The sequence below is a fragment of the Gobio gobio genome (assembly GCF_949357685.1).
Source record: "Gobio gobio genome assembly, chromosome: 24".
In the NCBI taxonomy this organism is placed as follows: Eukaryota; Metazoa; Chordata; class Actinopteri; order Cypriniformes; family Gobionidae; genus Gobio; species Gobio gobio.
The window spans coordinates 25,641,248-25,657,045 of record NC_137120.1 but is presented as its reverse complement, the minus strand read 5'-3'; positions in this window follow the sequence as shown (position 1 = coordinate 25,657,045).

The window sequence follows — 15,798 nt, the reverse complement described above, 5'->3', positions numbered from 1 at the left end:
AAACAAAAATGCTTGTGACTATCTTTCCACCAGACGCTACAAGATGATCTTTAATTCAATTTCTTAAGCTGACATGTAGGCCAAGAGCTGTCTTCGTAGTTTTTCCTAACGCAATGTCATTGAAATGACTTCTTCCCCAAACTGAAAGCTTGTCAGTGTCCTGCTGAAAAGATCAGTCTTTAGGACTTGTATTGCTGGTTTCCATACAAAAAAAAAAAAATCGTTTCCTTAAGTATTTTTAGTTTTCCATTAAAAATATATAAAAATTATTGAATCAAGATAAATTTAATTAAGATATTAAATCTAGTTTTCATAGAATATTATATTTTAAACTTACATATATATATATATATATATATATATATATATATATATATATATATATATATATATATATATATATATATATATATATATATATATATATATATATATATATATATATATATATATATTTTTTTTTTTTTTTTTTTTTTTTTTTTATTCAGTGCAATAAGCAAAAATACACTTATAATCAATATACAATATGAAAAAAGTCCCAATATGTAGATACTCCTTATCTTGTATCTAGATCTATATATACAGTATATTCAAATGTCATAAGAACTATTTATGAATTTATTCATTCATTTTTTATAATTTCTCTCTTTTAATTTTTTTTTATTTACATAACTTTCATTGCTAATATATACTGAACTGTTATGTGTGTGTGTGTGTGTGTGTGTGTGTGTGTGTGTGTGTGTGTATATATATATATATATATATATATATATATATATATATATACTATTTTGCCAAAAGTTTTGGGACGCCTGCCTTTACATGTACATGAACTTTAATCCATAGGGTTTAATATGGAGTTAGCCCACCCTTTGCAGCTATAACAGCTTTAGATCATCTGGTAAGGCTTTCCACAAGGTTTAGGAGTGTGTTTATGTGAATTTTTGACCATTCTTCAAGCAATGATGTTGGACGAGAAGGCCTGGCTCGCAGTCTCCGCTCTAATTCATCCCAAAGGTGAACTGGCTTTTTAATTTTTTTATGCTGTTGTCTGAGGTCAACTTATGACGTTCGCATGGTTTTTACATTTAAAAACGTCATACTGAATAAGTACTAGACTATTTTCTACCCTGGTTTTGAGCATAGACTGTTAAAAAATATGGACGTAGTGTCCGTGACGTCACCCATAGGATTCTGATGAGCAGTTTTGAAGCGCAAAGTATGGACGAGATGGCCGTTGCCATCTTGGCAGCGCGTCATCGCGCATCACTTCCGGATAACAGAAAATGGGCAAAAAGGCGGGACGTGGGCGGAGCTGAAGTGACGCGATGACTAACAGACAGCAGATAAATGGCTATTCACCTGTCACTCGAAGTGGCCACACCCTTAATTATGCAGAACTTTAAGGCTTTATATAATGTAAAGGAATGAGTTATGCAAAAATTCACCCCCCTCACAGTTGTCATGAAGGGCAAAATTAGCCGTATAGACCAAAACGTCTCGGTTACGTATGGTAACCCTCGTTCCCTGAAGGAGGGAACGGAGACGTACGTCGGATGTACCGACGAATTGGGATCACTTCTGGGAGCCCCTATCAGCTTCGAGCTATCTAGAACCGGCCAATGAACAATTGGCGTGCGAGATTTGCATCTCGCGCTCCGCCCCGCACTGCGGGTATAAACAGGAAGCGAGAGCGAATGCACGCTGTTTTTCACTGAGGAGCCAAACGTAGTGGCTCAACCTGCAGTGATGGTACAGCAACTGTGGCGACGGGACGTACGTCTCCGTTCCCTCCTTCAGGGAACGAGGGTTACCATACGTAACCGAGACGTTCCCATTCAGTCGGTCACGTTCGACGTTAGTCGGACGTACCGACGAATTGGGATCCCCTATGGAAAACGCCATAGTTACTACCACTTCCAGCGCCCAGCGATGAGCCCTTCAGACCCCGATCTGATGCGGGCGGGAATTCACGCAGGGAGAGTCCAAGCTGCTGTTCCGCAAGACCCATTCAGCTGACTGTATTGGATAACGCTGGGAAAGCGTGCCTGTGAAGGCAGCTGCGGAAGCCACATCATGCCCAGAGGGAGTTAACATGTGGAGAATACACGTATGGGCTGACCGTGGGCAGCACAACATACGGAAGTCCCAGGGGTGGCCCAGGCCAATTAGTGGAGGGGGAACAACACGTACCTGGAACGGCAGAGGACACTCTGCCGAGGGAAAGACACGGGCTCGCCGTAGGGAGCTGTACCGTGGAAGAATACACATATGGGACCGCCGTGGGGGTCACTACATATGGAACCCAGCCTAACACAAGTTCCACCAATGCATACGAGTGTTAGACCTGGCGTCAAACGCTCCGCCACGTCCGACTGCCGCGGGTTGCGGAGGACTCAACAGGGTTCGCCGTTCCGGGGAACTCGACTGGAGCAGAATAAGCGCACGCATCCGTCTACCATAGGGGAGGGAATGGCGCAGCAAGCCGACACTAGAACAGGCATTTCGGTGTTACTGACTATGGGAAGTGAGCACACAGGAAGATACCGGCTCTACACGGAGGCTATAGAATCTAGCAAACGTGTTAGGTGTCGCCCACCCCGCAGCTCTACAAATATCTGTCAGCGAGGCGCCACGAGCCAGCGCCCAGGAAGAGGCAACACCCCTAGTGGAGTGGGCTCTTAACCCGAGCGGGCAGGGCACGTCTTGGGACTGATAAGCCAAGACGATGGCATCCACTATACAGTGGGCCATCCTCTGCTTGGAGACAGCCTTTCCCTTCTGCTGTCCTCCGTAACAGACGAAGAGCTGCTCTGAGGTCCTGAAGCTTTGCGTTCTGTCCACGTAAGTCCGGAGAGCATGGACGGGACAGAGAAAAGCTAGGGCTGGGTCTGCCTCCTCCGAAGGCAGCGCTTGCAGGCTCACCACTTGGTCCCGGAAGGGAGTAGTGGGAACCCCCGGCACGTATCCAGGCCGGGGTCTCATGATCACATGAGAGTTACCGGGCCCGAATTCCAGGCACGATTCGTCGACCGAAAATGCCTGCAGGTCCCCTACCCTCTTGATGGAGGCCAACGCAATCAGGAGTATAGTCTTTAACGACAGGATTTTCAACTCAGCTGACTGTAGAGGCTCAAAGGGTTCTCTCTGTAGTGCAGTAAGCACCAGAGCTAAGTCCCAAGAGGGTATAGAGGGAGGACGAGGCGGATTTAATCTCCTCGCTCCCCTAAGGAACCTGACGATCAGATCGTGCTTACCTAGAGATTTTCCATCTACTAGCTCATGGTTAGCGGCGATAGCGGCAACATAGACTTTGAGGGTGGAGGGAGACAGCCTTCGCTCCAACCCATCCTGTAGAAAGGTAAGCACAGATGCGATCGCACATCTTCGGGGGTCTTCTCGGCGAGAAGAGCACCAATCGACGAACAGGTTCCACTTCAACGCATAGAGGCGCCTCGTAGAGGTGGCTCTAGCGGAAGTGATGGTGTCAACTACCGCCTGCGGTAGGTCACCTAGAACCTCCGCGTCCCGTCCAGGGACCAGACATGGAGTTTCCAGAGGTCTGGACGCGGGTGCCATAACGTGCCCCGTCTCTGAGTCAGGAGGTCCTGTCTCAGAGGAATGGGCCAGGGAGGTGCTGTCGCAAGGAGCACTAGTTCCGGGAACCAGGTCCGGTTGGGCCAATACGGAGCAACCAACAAGACCTGCTCCTTGTCCTCCCTGACTTTGCACAGTGTCTGCGCAAGAAGGCTCACTGGGGGAAACGCATACTTGCATTCTTCCCGGGGCCAGCTGTGGGCCAGGGCATCCGACCCGAGGTTCCCCTGGGTCAAGGAATAAAACCACTGACAGTGGGTCGTCTCTGGGGAGGCAAACAGGTCTACCTGTGCGGCCCCGAAATGACTCCAGATTAGCTGGACCGCCTGGGGATGGAGTCGCCATTCTCCCGGAAGTACCTGCTGACGTGACAGCTTGTCGGCCGCACGATTGAGCAGGCCCGGAATGTGAACAGCACGAAGCGACCTCAGATGCTTCTGACTCCATAAGAGGAGATGGCGGGCGAGTTGCGACATGCGACGGGAGCGTAGACCACCTTGTTTGCTGATGTACGCTACGGCCGCAGTGTTGTCCGTCCGGACCAGAACGTGCTTGCCTCTGAGCGGCACTTTGAAGCGGCTGAGTGCAAGACGAACTGCTAACAACTCGAGGCAATTGTTATGCCATTGCAGTTGAGGCCCCGTCCACAGACCCGAAACTGCAAGCCCGTTGTACGTGGCACCCCAACCCGTGGATGAGGCATCCGTGGAGACAACGGAGTGCCTGGACACTTGCTCTAGGGGAACTCCCGCCCGGAGAAACAAAGGGTCCGACCACGGGCCGAAGGTTTGGCGGCATCTCGGAGTCACTTGGACACGGAGGGATCCGCTGTGCCACGCCCATCTCGGGACTCGATCGTGTAGCCAGCGTTGAAGCGGTCTCATATGAAGCAATCCGAGCGGCGTTACCGCGGCTGCGGATGCCATATGCCCCAGGAGCCTCTGAAAATGTTTCAGTGGTACCGCTGTCCTGCCTTTGAACGAATTCAAGCAGTTCAACGCTGACTGGACGCGCTCCTCGGTGAGGCGCGCTGTCATGGCGACCGAGTCTATCTCCATACCGAGAAAAGAGATCCTCTGTGTGGGACAGAGTTTGCTCTTCTCCCAGTTGACCCGAAGTCCCAACTGGCTGAGGTGACTGAGCACCTTGTCCCTGTGTTCGCACAACTGCTCTCGTGACTGGGCAAGAAACAGCCAGTCGTCGAGGTAGTTGAGGATGCGAACGCCATGCTCTCTCATGGGAACAATGGCCGCCTCCGCAACCTTCGTAAAGACGCGGGGCGAATGGGACAGGCCGAAGGGTAAGACGCGGTACTGATATGCCCGTCCCTCGAACGCGAAGCGCAGAAAGGGCCGGTGTCGAGGGAGAATCGAGACATGAAAGTACGCGTCCTTCAGGTCGATTGCTGCAAACCAATCTCGGGGACGGATGCACCTGAAGATGCGTTTCTGCGTTAACATCGTGAACGGCAGCCTGAGAAGGGACCGGTTCAGGAATCGCAGGTCCAAGATCGGTCGTAACCCGCCGCCTTTCTTGGGTACAATGAAGTACGGGCTGTAGAACCCGGACTTCATATCGGCTTGAGGGACCGGCTCTATCGCGTCCTTCGCCAATAGGACAGCGATCTCCGCCCTGAGCACGGGGGCGTTCGCCTCCACTACAGTCGTGAAGTGAACGCCCCTGAACTTGGGGGGACGCCGGGCGAACTGAATCGCATAGCCGAGTCTGATGGTACGGAGGAGCCACCGAGACGGGCTGGGAAGCGCTAGCCAGGCTCCCAGACTCCGTGCAAGGGGGATCAACGGCACCACAGACGTACCCGCAGCGGGGCAGCGAGGCAGAACGCAGGGATCCGGCTCGGACGGCATGGGAGCAGCCCGAAGCGGGATCTGAGTGTGCTGTGCAACACTTACCTGCATCCGCGGAGGGGACGTGCGAGTGTGGGGAGGCCGCTTGTGTGCGTCCCGACAGCCGGCGTCCCCTGCTGGCGAAGGGAGAGGTACTTGAGGGTGGCGAGGCATGGGAGCGTCGACCACCGCCAAGCGCGCTCTCTTGGCACCCAGAGACATTGGAAACTGCTCTTTTATTGAAGTTTTGGGCGGAACAGAAAAACAAAAGATTCTCCCCCGGCCCTCCTCCGGGGGAGGGAGTGGTGCTGCAGCCATCTCCCTCAGAGCAGTTTCCTCCATCTCTGGGCGGCCCGTCTCAGGGTCGCTTGCGACGGCGCTTGCCACCTGGCTTGGCAGTGGCCTGAGCAGGCTGGACGCCGCTGGATGCCGCCGGCGGCGGTGTAGGGGCAGCAGCGGGCCGCCGGGGCAGGATGTGCTTGATCGCCTCCGTCTGCTTCTGGGCGGCCGAGAACTGCTGGGCAAAGCTCTCGACCGCGTCGCAGAATAACCCAGCTGACGAGATGGGGGAGTCCAGGAACCGATATTTATCGGTCTCCCTCATATCAGCCAGGTTAAGACAGAGATGCCGCTCCTGGACCACAAGTGTGGACATCGCCTGACCAATGGAACGGGCGGTGACTTTCGTCGCCCGGAGGGCGAGGTCCGTCGCCGTCCGGAGCTCCCGGAGGAGCTCTGGGTCAGGCCTACCCTCGTGCATGTCAAGGAGCGCTTGGGCCTGGTGGACCTGAAGCAGCTCCATGCCATGCAAGGCGGACGCAGCCTGTCCGCAGGCCTTGTAAGCCTTCCCGGTCAGACCGGAAGAGAACTTACAGGCCCGGGACGGGAGACGTGGGTCACCGCGCCAGTTAGAGGCGGTCGCCGGACACAGTTGCACCGCGACGGCGCGCTCCACTGGCGGCATCCCCACGTAACCCTTGGCTGGCCCGCCGTCGAGGGTAGTGAGGGGGGAGGAGTCACTCGGTCGGTTTCTGGCAGAAAAAGGTGCCGTCCACGACCTCGTGAGCTCCTCATGCACCTCCGGGAAGAAAGGTGTCGGGGCGGGACGCTGAGAACCAGCGCGAGCCGCCCCGAGGAACCAATCATCCAACCTAGAGGGTTCGGGACACGGTGGAGGGTTCCACACGAGCCCAACCCTTTCGGCGGCCCGGGCAAGCATAGCAGTCATCTCGGGGTCCGGGGCAGCCGTTGCCACTCTCCCAGAGGGAGGCAGTACAGCTGACCCTTCATCCTCCGAGGACTGAAACTCCCCCTCCGATGCAGCGATCGACATCTGCTCGTCTACCGGAGCTCCGAAAGACACCACTGGTCTCCCGTGGGAGGGTCCAGCAGTCTCTCTCGGGAGCTCTACCGGCTGCGGAACCGAGGGAATAGGGGCCTGCGGAGTTTCACTCGGCGGGTTTGCCCTAAACGTGATCCTCAGATCACCCTGGCCATCCAAAGAAGCAGGTCCACCGGGTTAGGGGCAGACCTGGTTCGTGGGATGGGTAAGGGGACTCCCCCAGCCCGGAGGTAGGAGAGTCTCGATCTTAGTTCCGCGATGGTCATGTTCCCGCAGTGGGAACATGAGTCATCCACAAACGCCGCCTCAGCGTGCTGTTTGCCCAAACACGTGAGACAGCGATTGTGACCGTCAGTAGGCGCCAGGGAACGACCGCATCCAGAAACGCACGGGTGGAATGACATCTTGAAAAAGACGCAGCGTCACCCGTGTACTCTTTTGTGAGGAAACGCTCTGTGCTGAAGCACTCAGGGGGAAACGCGACAGCGCACGGGATTGTAGTACAGCCCGTGCCTGTACTCAATACAGGAAAACGCCCAACCAGACCAACAGAAATTTGTTGCTGTGAAAACAGCAGTTTTCTCTGTAGCACAGAGGCAGCTGATGAGCTTCCGCGGTCCCGCTGGAATGTGCCGTCTCTCCAACACGCGTTTCTCCTCTTCTCCGTTTCTTCAAAACTCTTTGTCTTGCTGATAGCAGCGAACTCAATGTGAGTGGTCTTCGTTCTGCAGTGTGGCTCCGAAGTGAATGACAGCGTGCATTCGCTCTCGCTTCCTGTTTATACCCGCAGTGCGGGGCGGAGCGCGAGATGCAAATCTCGCACGCCAATTGTTCATTGGCCGGTTCTAGATAGCTCGAAGCTGATAGGGGCTCCCAGAAGTGATCCCAATTCGTCGGTACGTCCGACGTACGTCGAACGTGACCGACTGAATGGGAACCACAATTTGTACCTGGCTGTAAACATGTTTTAATCTTCTGTAAAGTTGGGCATTTTAACATGGGGCTCAATGAGATTCTGCTCTCTTCTGGAGCATGTCCCTAGTGGCCAGTCAACGAATTGCAGTTTATGTCACTTCCGTATTGGCTTCAAGAGAAACTGCGGGAGGTTGCCGCTTGGTCTCTTGAAATACTGTTATGGGTGTGCCACATTAAAGACTTTAAAGTAAACGCCCACATCTATGATTGGATAACAGTTTTACATATTATAATGAGCTTCGGCTCCCCAGACTTTACACGCAAGGAATTGTTTTGAAAACTTCCAATGTGGAAAAATGGCAACAGGAATGATTCGCCCACAGGGCTCCCAAAATGTATTTATCAAGCAAACACTGTCAGGGATGAGAGAGAGGACCCAAAGCGAAAGCAGGTAAATAAGTCTTTTAATTGAAAATAAGGAAACGGTCGCTGAAGCCGATGAAAAGGAAGTCTTTCATCAAATAACAACTCAAGATGCTGTAGACCCGGATAGGCAGACCGGTCCATAGATGCTAAGCGGCGGTGATGAGCAGGCGGCCGTTGTGAGGAGTATTCAAAAGTTACGATTGTAGCAATCAGCGGCAGGCGAGCTGGGCAGAGCCCAAACTAAGCAAACGCAAATGAACAGGTCTCGTAGAAATAAAGGTCTAGTAGACCAGACGGGACAAGACAGGGGAAGGTGAAAACAGGCTCCGACACATCTGTAAACAGAGTTAATAATCTGGCAGAGAACAAAGGATCAACAAGGACTAGAAGTAGAGAAACCAATCAAGAGGAAAAGGGGAACAGGTATGGAAAGAATGAGTGTGATGGCAACAGGTAATGAGGGAATCCAAGTGAGTGTATGCGTGTGTGTGCCCGGAGGAAGGGCGTGAGTCTAAGAATGACCAGCATAGGGAGAAAGCGAGAAGAGCCAGGATCATGACAAACACAGTGTTGGGTGTAACTATAGTTACTAAGTAATTAGTTACTGTAATTTAAAATTACTTTTCCCTTGAAAAAGTAAAGTAAGGAATTACTCTTATTTCTTCTGTAATTTATTTACAGTTACTTTTGATGTAATTGAACTAAATACTGTGTATAGACTATAGAACAATTATATATAATACAATAGTGGAATTACCATAAAAAATTAAAGTCTAACTTTAAAACGTGTTTTTATGTATCCTTTTCACATTTCACATTTGTAATACTTTGGTCAGTTAATAAGAATAATTTATGTAGTTTTCTATCATTTATGTGAATGAATTCAAAGAGCTGTTTCATGTCTATCCTTGAATTACTTAACTAGTCGAGGTTGATATTTAGAAAGTAATTTTTGGAGAGAGTAATTTGTACAGTAACACCATTGTACATTGTACACTACTGAAGATGTAATTGGTAACTAGTAATTAATTACTTTTTTAGAGTAACTTACCCAACACACACACAATGATTTATCTCTCATTTACCCGCAATTAATTTGAATGTTATTTTTCATTACTTGGCCGGCCCGATCGGTGGATATAACCGCAAACCGAGCATAACACGTGCGCATGCACGTGCGTGTATTTCATTCGTTAAGATGTGCAAGCCCTGGCCCTGAAGTTATGTTTAGTTTGACATGTACATAATCAGTAGATATCAAACATAACAATGCAATACTATCACATATAAAAAACTTTTTTTACTCACATAATTGTGTTGCATCATTCCTGTCAGATCCAGAAGCCACAGCGTCGTTTTTTTAATCTCATGCTGTCTGCAAATCCAGTCTCCACAGTGTCAACGAATCCACAGTGAAATGAAGCGAACAAATGCAATGTCTTCCCCACGTGAGCTGGATCTTCATTAAAAATAAAGTTCAACCATGCATTTTGGAATCCGAAGGAAGCTTATGGCATAAGCTTTATTGCTTGGAAGTTTGATCCGGTTTAGCTACACGTAGACCTATGTTATTTATCTAACTTTTACCTAAAAAGCTTTTCTTTGAATAACAAGGAAGTTTTCAGCTCTGAAACTTACAGGATATTCTTATATTAAGATGACCTTTTATATATCAAAAGCTCAAGGGAAAGTTGATATCTCAATTTATGAACCCTTTAAGAGTTCCTTTCACTGGAACTAAGGGGCCGAGCCCAACCCCTGAAAAACAACCTCACACCATAATCCCCCCCTCCATCAAATTTTACACCTGGCACAATGCAGTCAGGCAAGTGCCGTTCTGGCAACCGCCAAACCCACTTGAATGTTGGCGACTTCTGCGCTCTGTGCACCTCAGCATGCACTGACCACGCTCCGTGATTTTACGTGGCCTACCACTTCATGGCTGAACCTGTAGCCATGGAAGTGATTGGAACACCTGAATGGAATGAAATGATTTGGAGGGGTGTCCAAATACTTTTGGCAATATATATATATATTTATATATATATATATATATATATATATATATATATATATATATATATATATATATATATATATATATATATATATATATATATATATATATATATATATATATATATATATATATATATATATATATATATATATATATATATATATATATCATTGTATGTATTGTTTATAAATGGTATTTTTGTAGATAAGTTTTCATTTGAACAGAGGAATAATTTAATTTAAAAAAATATTAATAAAAAAGAAATGGTTTTCAGTGTTAGGTGAATAGGTCACATTGAGGACCACATTCATTAGACCAAACCATAGTGGTATGATTCTCCACTCATTTGAATACTTAGTAATGACATTGGGGCGAGCCAGAGCAAGATTTTTCAGATATTTCCAATCCACTTTACTCTGGGGGAGTCATTTCAGAGTGACTGCATCTGTCATTATCCTTCCCCCCTCTTTATTCGCTTGACCCCATCAACTGGAATGAAGGAACACTCCACAGAATCTTATGTATTTGGACACCTGTGATTTGAAATTACATTTGAGAGAAGGAATAGTTTCCATATTGCACTTCAACAAGAACATACGCTGTCAATTACCATCATGTGTGTTCAAATCGTTTAGCAAGAAGGCCTCCAGTAACAGCAAAGTTCAGTCCTGTAAAAAGGTCAGTGCTGTTTGCAACGCAGCGCTGCTCGGTGTGATAAAAAAAAGGGCATTGAGTTTCTTCGTACTTAAAAAATGAAAATCAAACACATGGCATGGAAAACGCTGGAGAGAAAGAGTGTGAGAGTGAAAGGGAGAGAAATGTAGCAATCGGTTTTAAGACCAGGCTTTGTGTCAAACGTTTTGTTCTGCGTAGGAATTTCCTGAAAGACTTTCTCCATCCTGTGCCCGTGCTGACCCAGCCCTGCCTTCACCTTCAGCACGGCTCTGCACGCCACATGGCTCGTTTTCGAATAAGCAGAGAGCTGAAGTGAAAGAAAAGCTGTTGGAGAGATGGCTTCACCACCTGTTCTCTGGCCTGGTCTGAAGGCCAAAAGTGGACAGCAATTCTTCACAAGACCTCTGGAGCCAGAAAGAAAGAGAGGATGATGGAGAACAGTGGTGGCTTACATTACACAAAGCAGTGGGAGTAGGTTCCGAAAGAGTAAAGGAAGTTGGAGTTATATCATCCAAAAGCAAAATGCAAATACTAAAAACTGGATGTACAAAAACTGTAAAACTAGATGTTTTATGGCATGTTTTAAAGTCACCAAGGTTAACAATTCTAGTTTGTTTATGGAATGCTGCAGTATTATATATATATATATATATATATATATATATATATATATATATATATATATATATATATATATATATATATATATATATATATATATATATATATATATATATATATATATTGTTTTCCATTTGCAATCAAAATCTTTAATAAAAATAATTCCCCTCCTCTTGCAGCGACCTCTGCAAGAGGTCCCTCTTGGTGGGACAACCTGTCACTCACATGAGATCCACCAATAGCAAACCACAACCATCCAATCAATTTCCCATGGACAAAATCATTGGTTCTTCAGAAGCTCAAACGTGATGCGTAACACACAAGAATGAACCTCATTGGTTCTTGATGAAGCTCAAACATGCTGCGTAACACACAAGAATGAACCTCATTGGTTCTTGAGAAGCTCAAACGTGCTGCGTAACACACAAGAATGAACCTAATTGGTTCTTGATGAAGCTCAAACGTGCTGCGTAACACACAAGAATGAACCTCATTGGTTCTTGATGAAGCTCAAACGTGCTGCGTAACACAAGAATGAACCTCATTGGTTCTTGATGAAGCTCAAACGTGCTGCGTAACACATGAGAATTAACCTCATTGGTTCTTGATGAAGCTCAAACTTGTTGCGTAACACACAAGAATGAACCTCATTGTTATTGAGAAGCTCAAACGTGCTGCGTAACACACGAGAATGAACCTCATTGGTTCTTGCTGAAGCTCGAAACGCGCTCTGTAACACAAGAATTAACCTCATTGGTTTTTGTTAAAGCTCAAACGTGCTGCGTAACACACGACATTGAACCTCATTGGTTCTTGAGAAGCTCAAATGTGCTGCGTAACATGAGAATGAACCTCATTGGTTCTTGAGAAGCTCAAATGTGCTGCGTAACATGAGAATGAACCTCATTGGTTCTTGAGAAGCTCAAATGTGCTGTGTAACATGAGAATGAACCTCATTGGTTCTTACAGAAGCTCAAACGTGCTGCGTAACACACAAGAATGAACCTCGTTGGTTCTTGCTGAAGCTCAAACATGCTGTGAACAAAAGAGTGAACGTCATTGGTTCTCGCACATCAAGCGAACAAACTTGAGCTTCCGTTTACCACAGCTGATATGTTGATGAATGTTTATATGTGAATAAAAGCATAAATGAAATCTGTTCATCATAGCGATCGAGTCTCTTCAGAAAATTGGGACTGAATTGCTCAATTCTTATGGATTTGTTTTATAATCTCTTTATGAACGTTTTGAAGCATCAAATTGTTGTGTAGCTTTCAATTAAGGGGTCAGAGAGTTCTCAGATATAATCAAAAAGATCTTAATTTGTGTTCTGAAGATGAACGAAAGTCTTACGGGTTTGAAACGACATGAGGGTGAGTAAATTACAGAATTTTCATTTTTGGGTGCACTAACCCTTGAAGGGAATTCTATCTGAATTAAAAATCTGTCATCATATTTGTATGTTTTCCATCTGCAAAAGGTGAAATTTTGAAGACAATCCTTTTTATTATATTGAAAAGAGTCTGCTCGTTTCAATATAATAAAAGTGAATAATGACTTGGGGTGTCAAGCTGAAAATAAATTATGAAAATGCAAAATAAATGTATAAAATAAACAGTGGTCCATATGCAACTTGAGTTACATACAGTCAAAGCAAAATTTATTCAGACACCAGATATCATTTTTTACTAGTGGGTGCAGGACACTATAGTTCATTTATGTAAGTGAGGATAGCAAAATAAAGTAAACTGTGACATATTATACCCAAAAAAACTGATTGAAACTTCCAGTAAAATTGGGGACAAATTTGGGACCAAAATTATTCAGACACTTTGACCTGACCATGTTTTGCTTAAGTGTTTTTGTTGGGTTTTTTTTGTTGTTGTTTTTTTATTGCTAATGCGACATTTTACACCACAGACTGAACAAAATTAAGCATTGCTTGGTAATTGGTTGACCTAAATTGGTAATATCTTATTGTGTACTTAAATTTAACAGCTGATTGGTTGACTGTAATCCATTACATACCTTTCTATCAAAGTTATCTGACATTATCAAGATGAATTTGTTATGACACAGTTTAACTCCGAGTTCTTGTCATATTATATTACTATTTTCTAAACTATACCTATACAGTATATTGGTTTGACTGTATATTGAGTCAAACAATAGGTCTCACTGACTAATAACTGCGTGGATTATTTGCATTTGTGCGCACAGGAGATCTTTTTACGAAAAATGCTTGCCTAATTGACAAAATGAGTGTACACACATTCATTTGTTCTTAACCTTGTTCTAATGCTAATGATTTTTCAAGTATTCTAAATGAGCGACCGCATGCCCATAAAATACTTCCAAACCATTTCCATATAAGGGATTAATTAACCTTTCATTTACAGCCTTTCGTTACGCTCAGCAAACATGCCAAGTGTGCCATCCTCAAAACCAGTTCAAACACAATAAACACCTTTTAAGACTGACCCAAATTACAAACATCTTAGCCAGCTGCAGCTACGTACACACATTTGTGTTTCTATACAGAGGAAACTTTATGCATCTTTTCTTAGCTTTTCTTTTACTGTATGTGATACAGTATAAAGATAAAATATCCACAAATAAAAATTGATCTTAACATGTCCAGAGTGTGTGATTTTTGCGTGCTTGTGGATTCAGTTCTTCCTACATGTTTTCGTGAATTTAGAATACATTTTAATATGAAAGTTATTGATGAATCATGATTTGATCGTGTAAACATTCACAGATTTGTGTGTCTATGCAGTTAGTGAATGAGACCTAGTGTCTTTGTGTGAAGAACAGACCAAAATATTTGCTATTCACTGGCATTCAGTAAAGTAGCAACTCAATTTAGGTTGAATGAATTGTTCATGAATCAGACTGATTTGGTAGTCAAGATTAACTAACTGATCTAATGATCCAGGCGACAATGGAGGGGAAGATTATCAATGAATGAATGAAGTTTTCCTCACAAAAAGTTTCATATGGGTTTAGAAGATTTGAAATATATTGCAAGAGTCGTATGAAGTAGTTTTGATAGTTTTATGGTGCTTTTGAGCCTTTTTGGAAGCTTAAAAGGTCTGGTCATGATTCATTGTACAGAATTGCAGAGTTGAAGGGAACTGCGGCTTTAAAGTAAATTTTGTTTTATTACAGCTCATGTACATTTGAGATTTGTGAACTAAACCTTCACTTAAGCCATTTTCCAGTCATATGTAAAATGACCAACAAAAAAATATTTGCATCATTTGTCCCATTTCAACTGTTCCTGATCTATAATGTATACAGTATTTATCTTGTTTTTGTCAGTAAAACACTAAAACGTCAACCCTGTTACCATAATTTTTTTATTATTTAAAATTGTTCTACAAATTAAACTACCATAATGACACCGTCATACTTTCAAGAAGTGAACACTTCAAGAAAGTTATATCTTCATCTTGCTTTTGTTGGATTGTCGGTAAGACCATATTAAAACATTAACCCTAGAATCATTATTTTATCTTAAATTGTTCTATAAATAAAATTCAGAAACAATGGGGCATCATGTGTCCCTTTACAACTGCATCATTTCAACTATTCCTTTTCTATAATGTATCTTTATCTTGTTTTTTGTCATTAAAACACTATTAAAACGTCAACCCTGTTACCATCATATTTGTATCTTACATTGTTATATAAATAAAAAACTTCCATAAATGACACCGTCATACTTTCAAGAAGTGAACACTTCAAGAAAGTTATGTATCTTCATCTTGTTTTTGTTAGATTGTCGGTAAGACCATATTAAAACTAGCCTGACGTCGTTATACTCAGATTCTAGTCAGAATATGAGTCTGATCCATTGGGCTGTGATTATGGGGTGTGTTTCAACCGAACCAGGAAAGAAAATGCCTTTGCACTCAATTGGATAGACCGACAACCAATCAGAGCAACTCTGTTTAGTAAAAAAATTCAACCCAAGTGCTCTTTGGTGACATGGATGATTACGTTACTGTTGATCATCTGTCCATCACCGTATAAAGCCCGCCCTGACAATTTGATTGGTCCAAACAGCTCTGGTTCAAGCATAGTTGCTCCACAACGGATCAAGTCCAGACCGAACTTCCTGATCTCAAATGTTGTGTGTGTGGGGGGTGGGGGGGGGGGGTTAGAATCATATTTTTGTTCTATAAATAAAACTCAGGAACAACAAGAACGTGCTGTCCTGTGTTCCCAAACCGTCCTTATAATGTTGAATGACAATGTTTATGATTCCACAACATCAACGGGTTTGCAGAAATACATGCATGGTTTTGCATCATTTGCCCCTTTATCACTGCATCATTTCAACTCTTCCT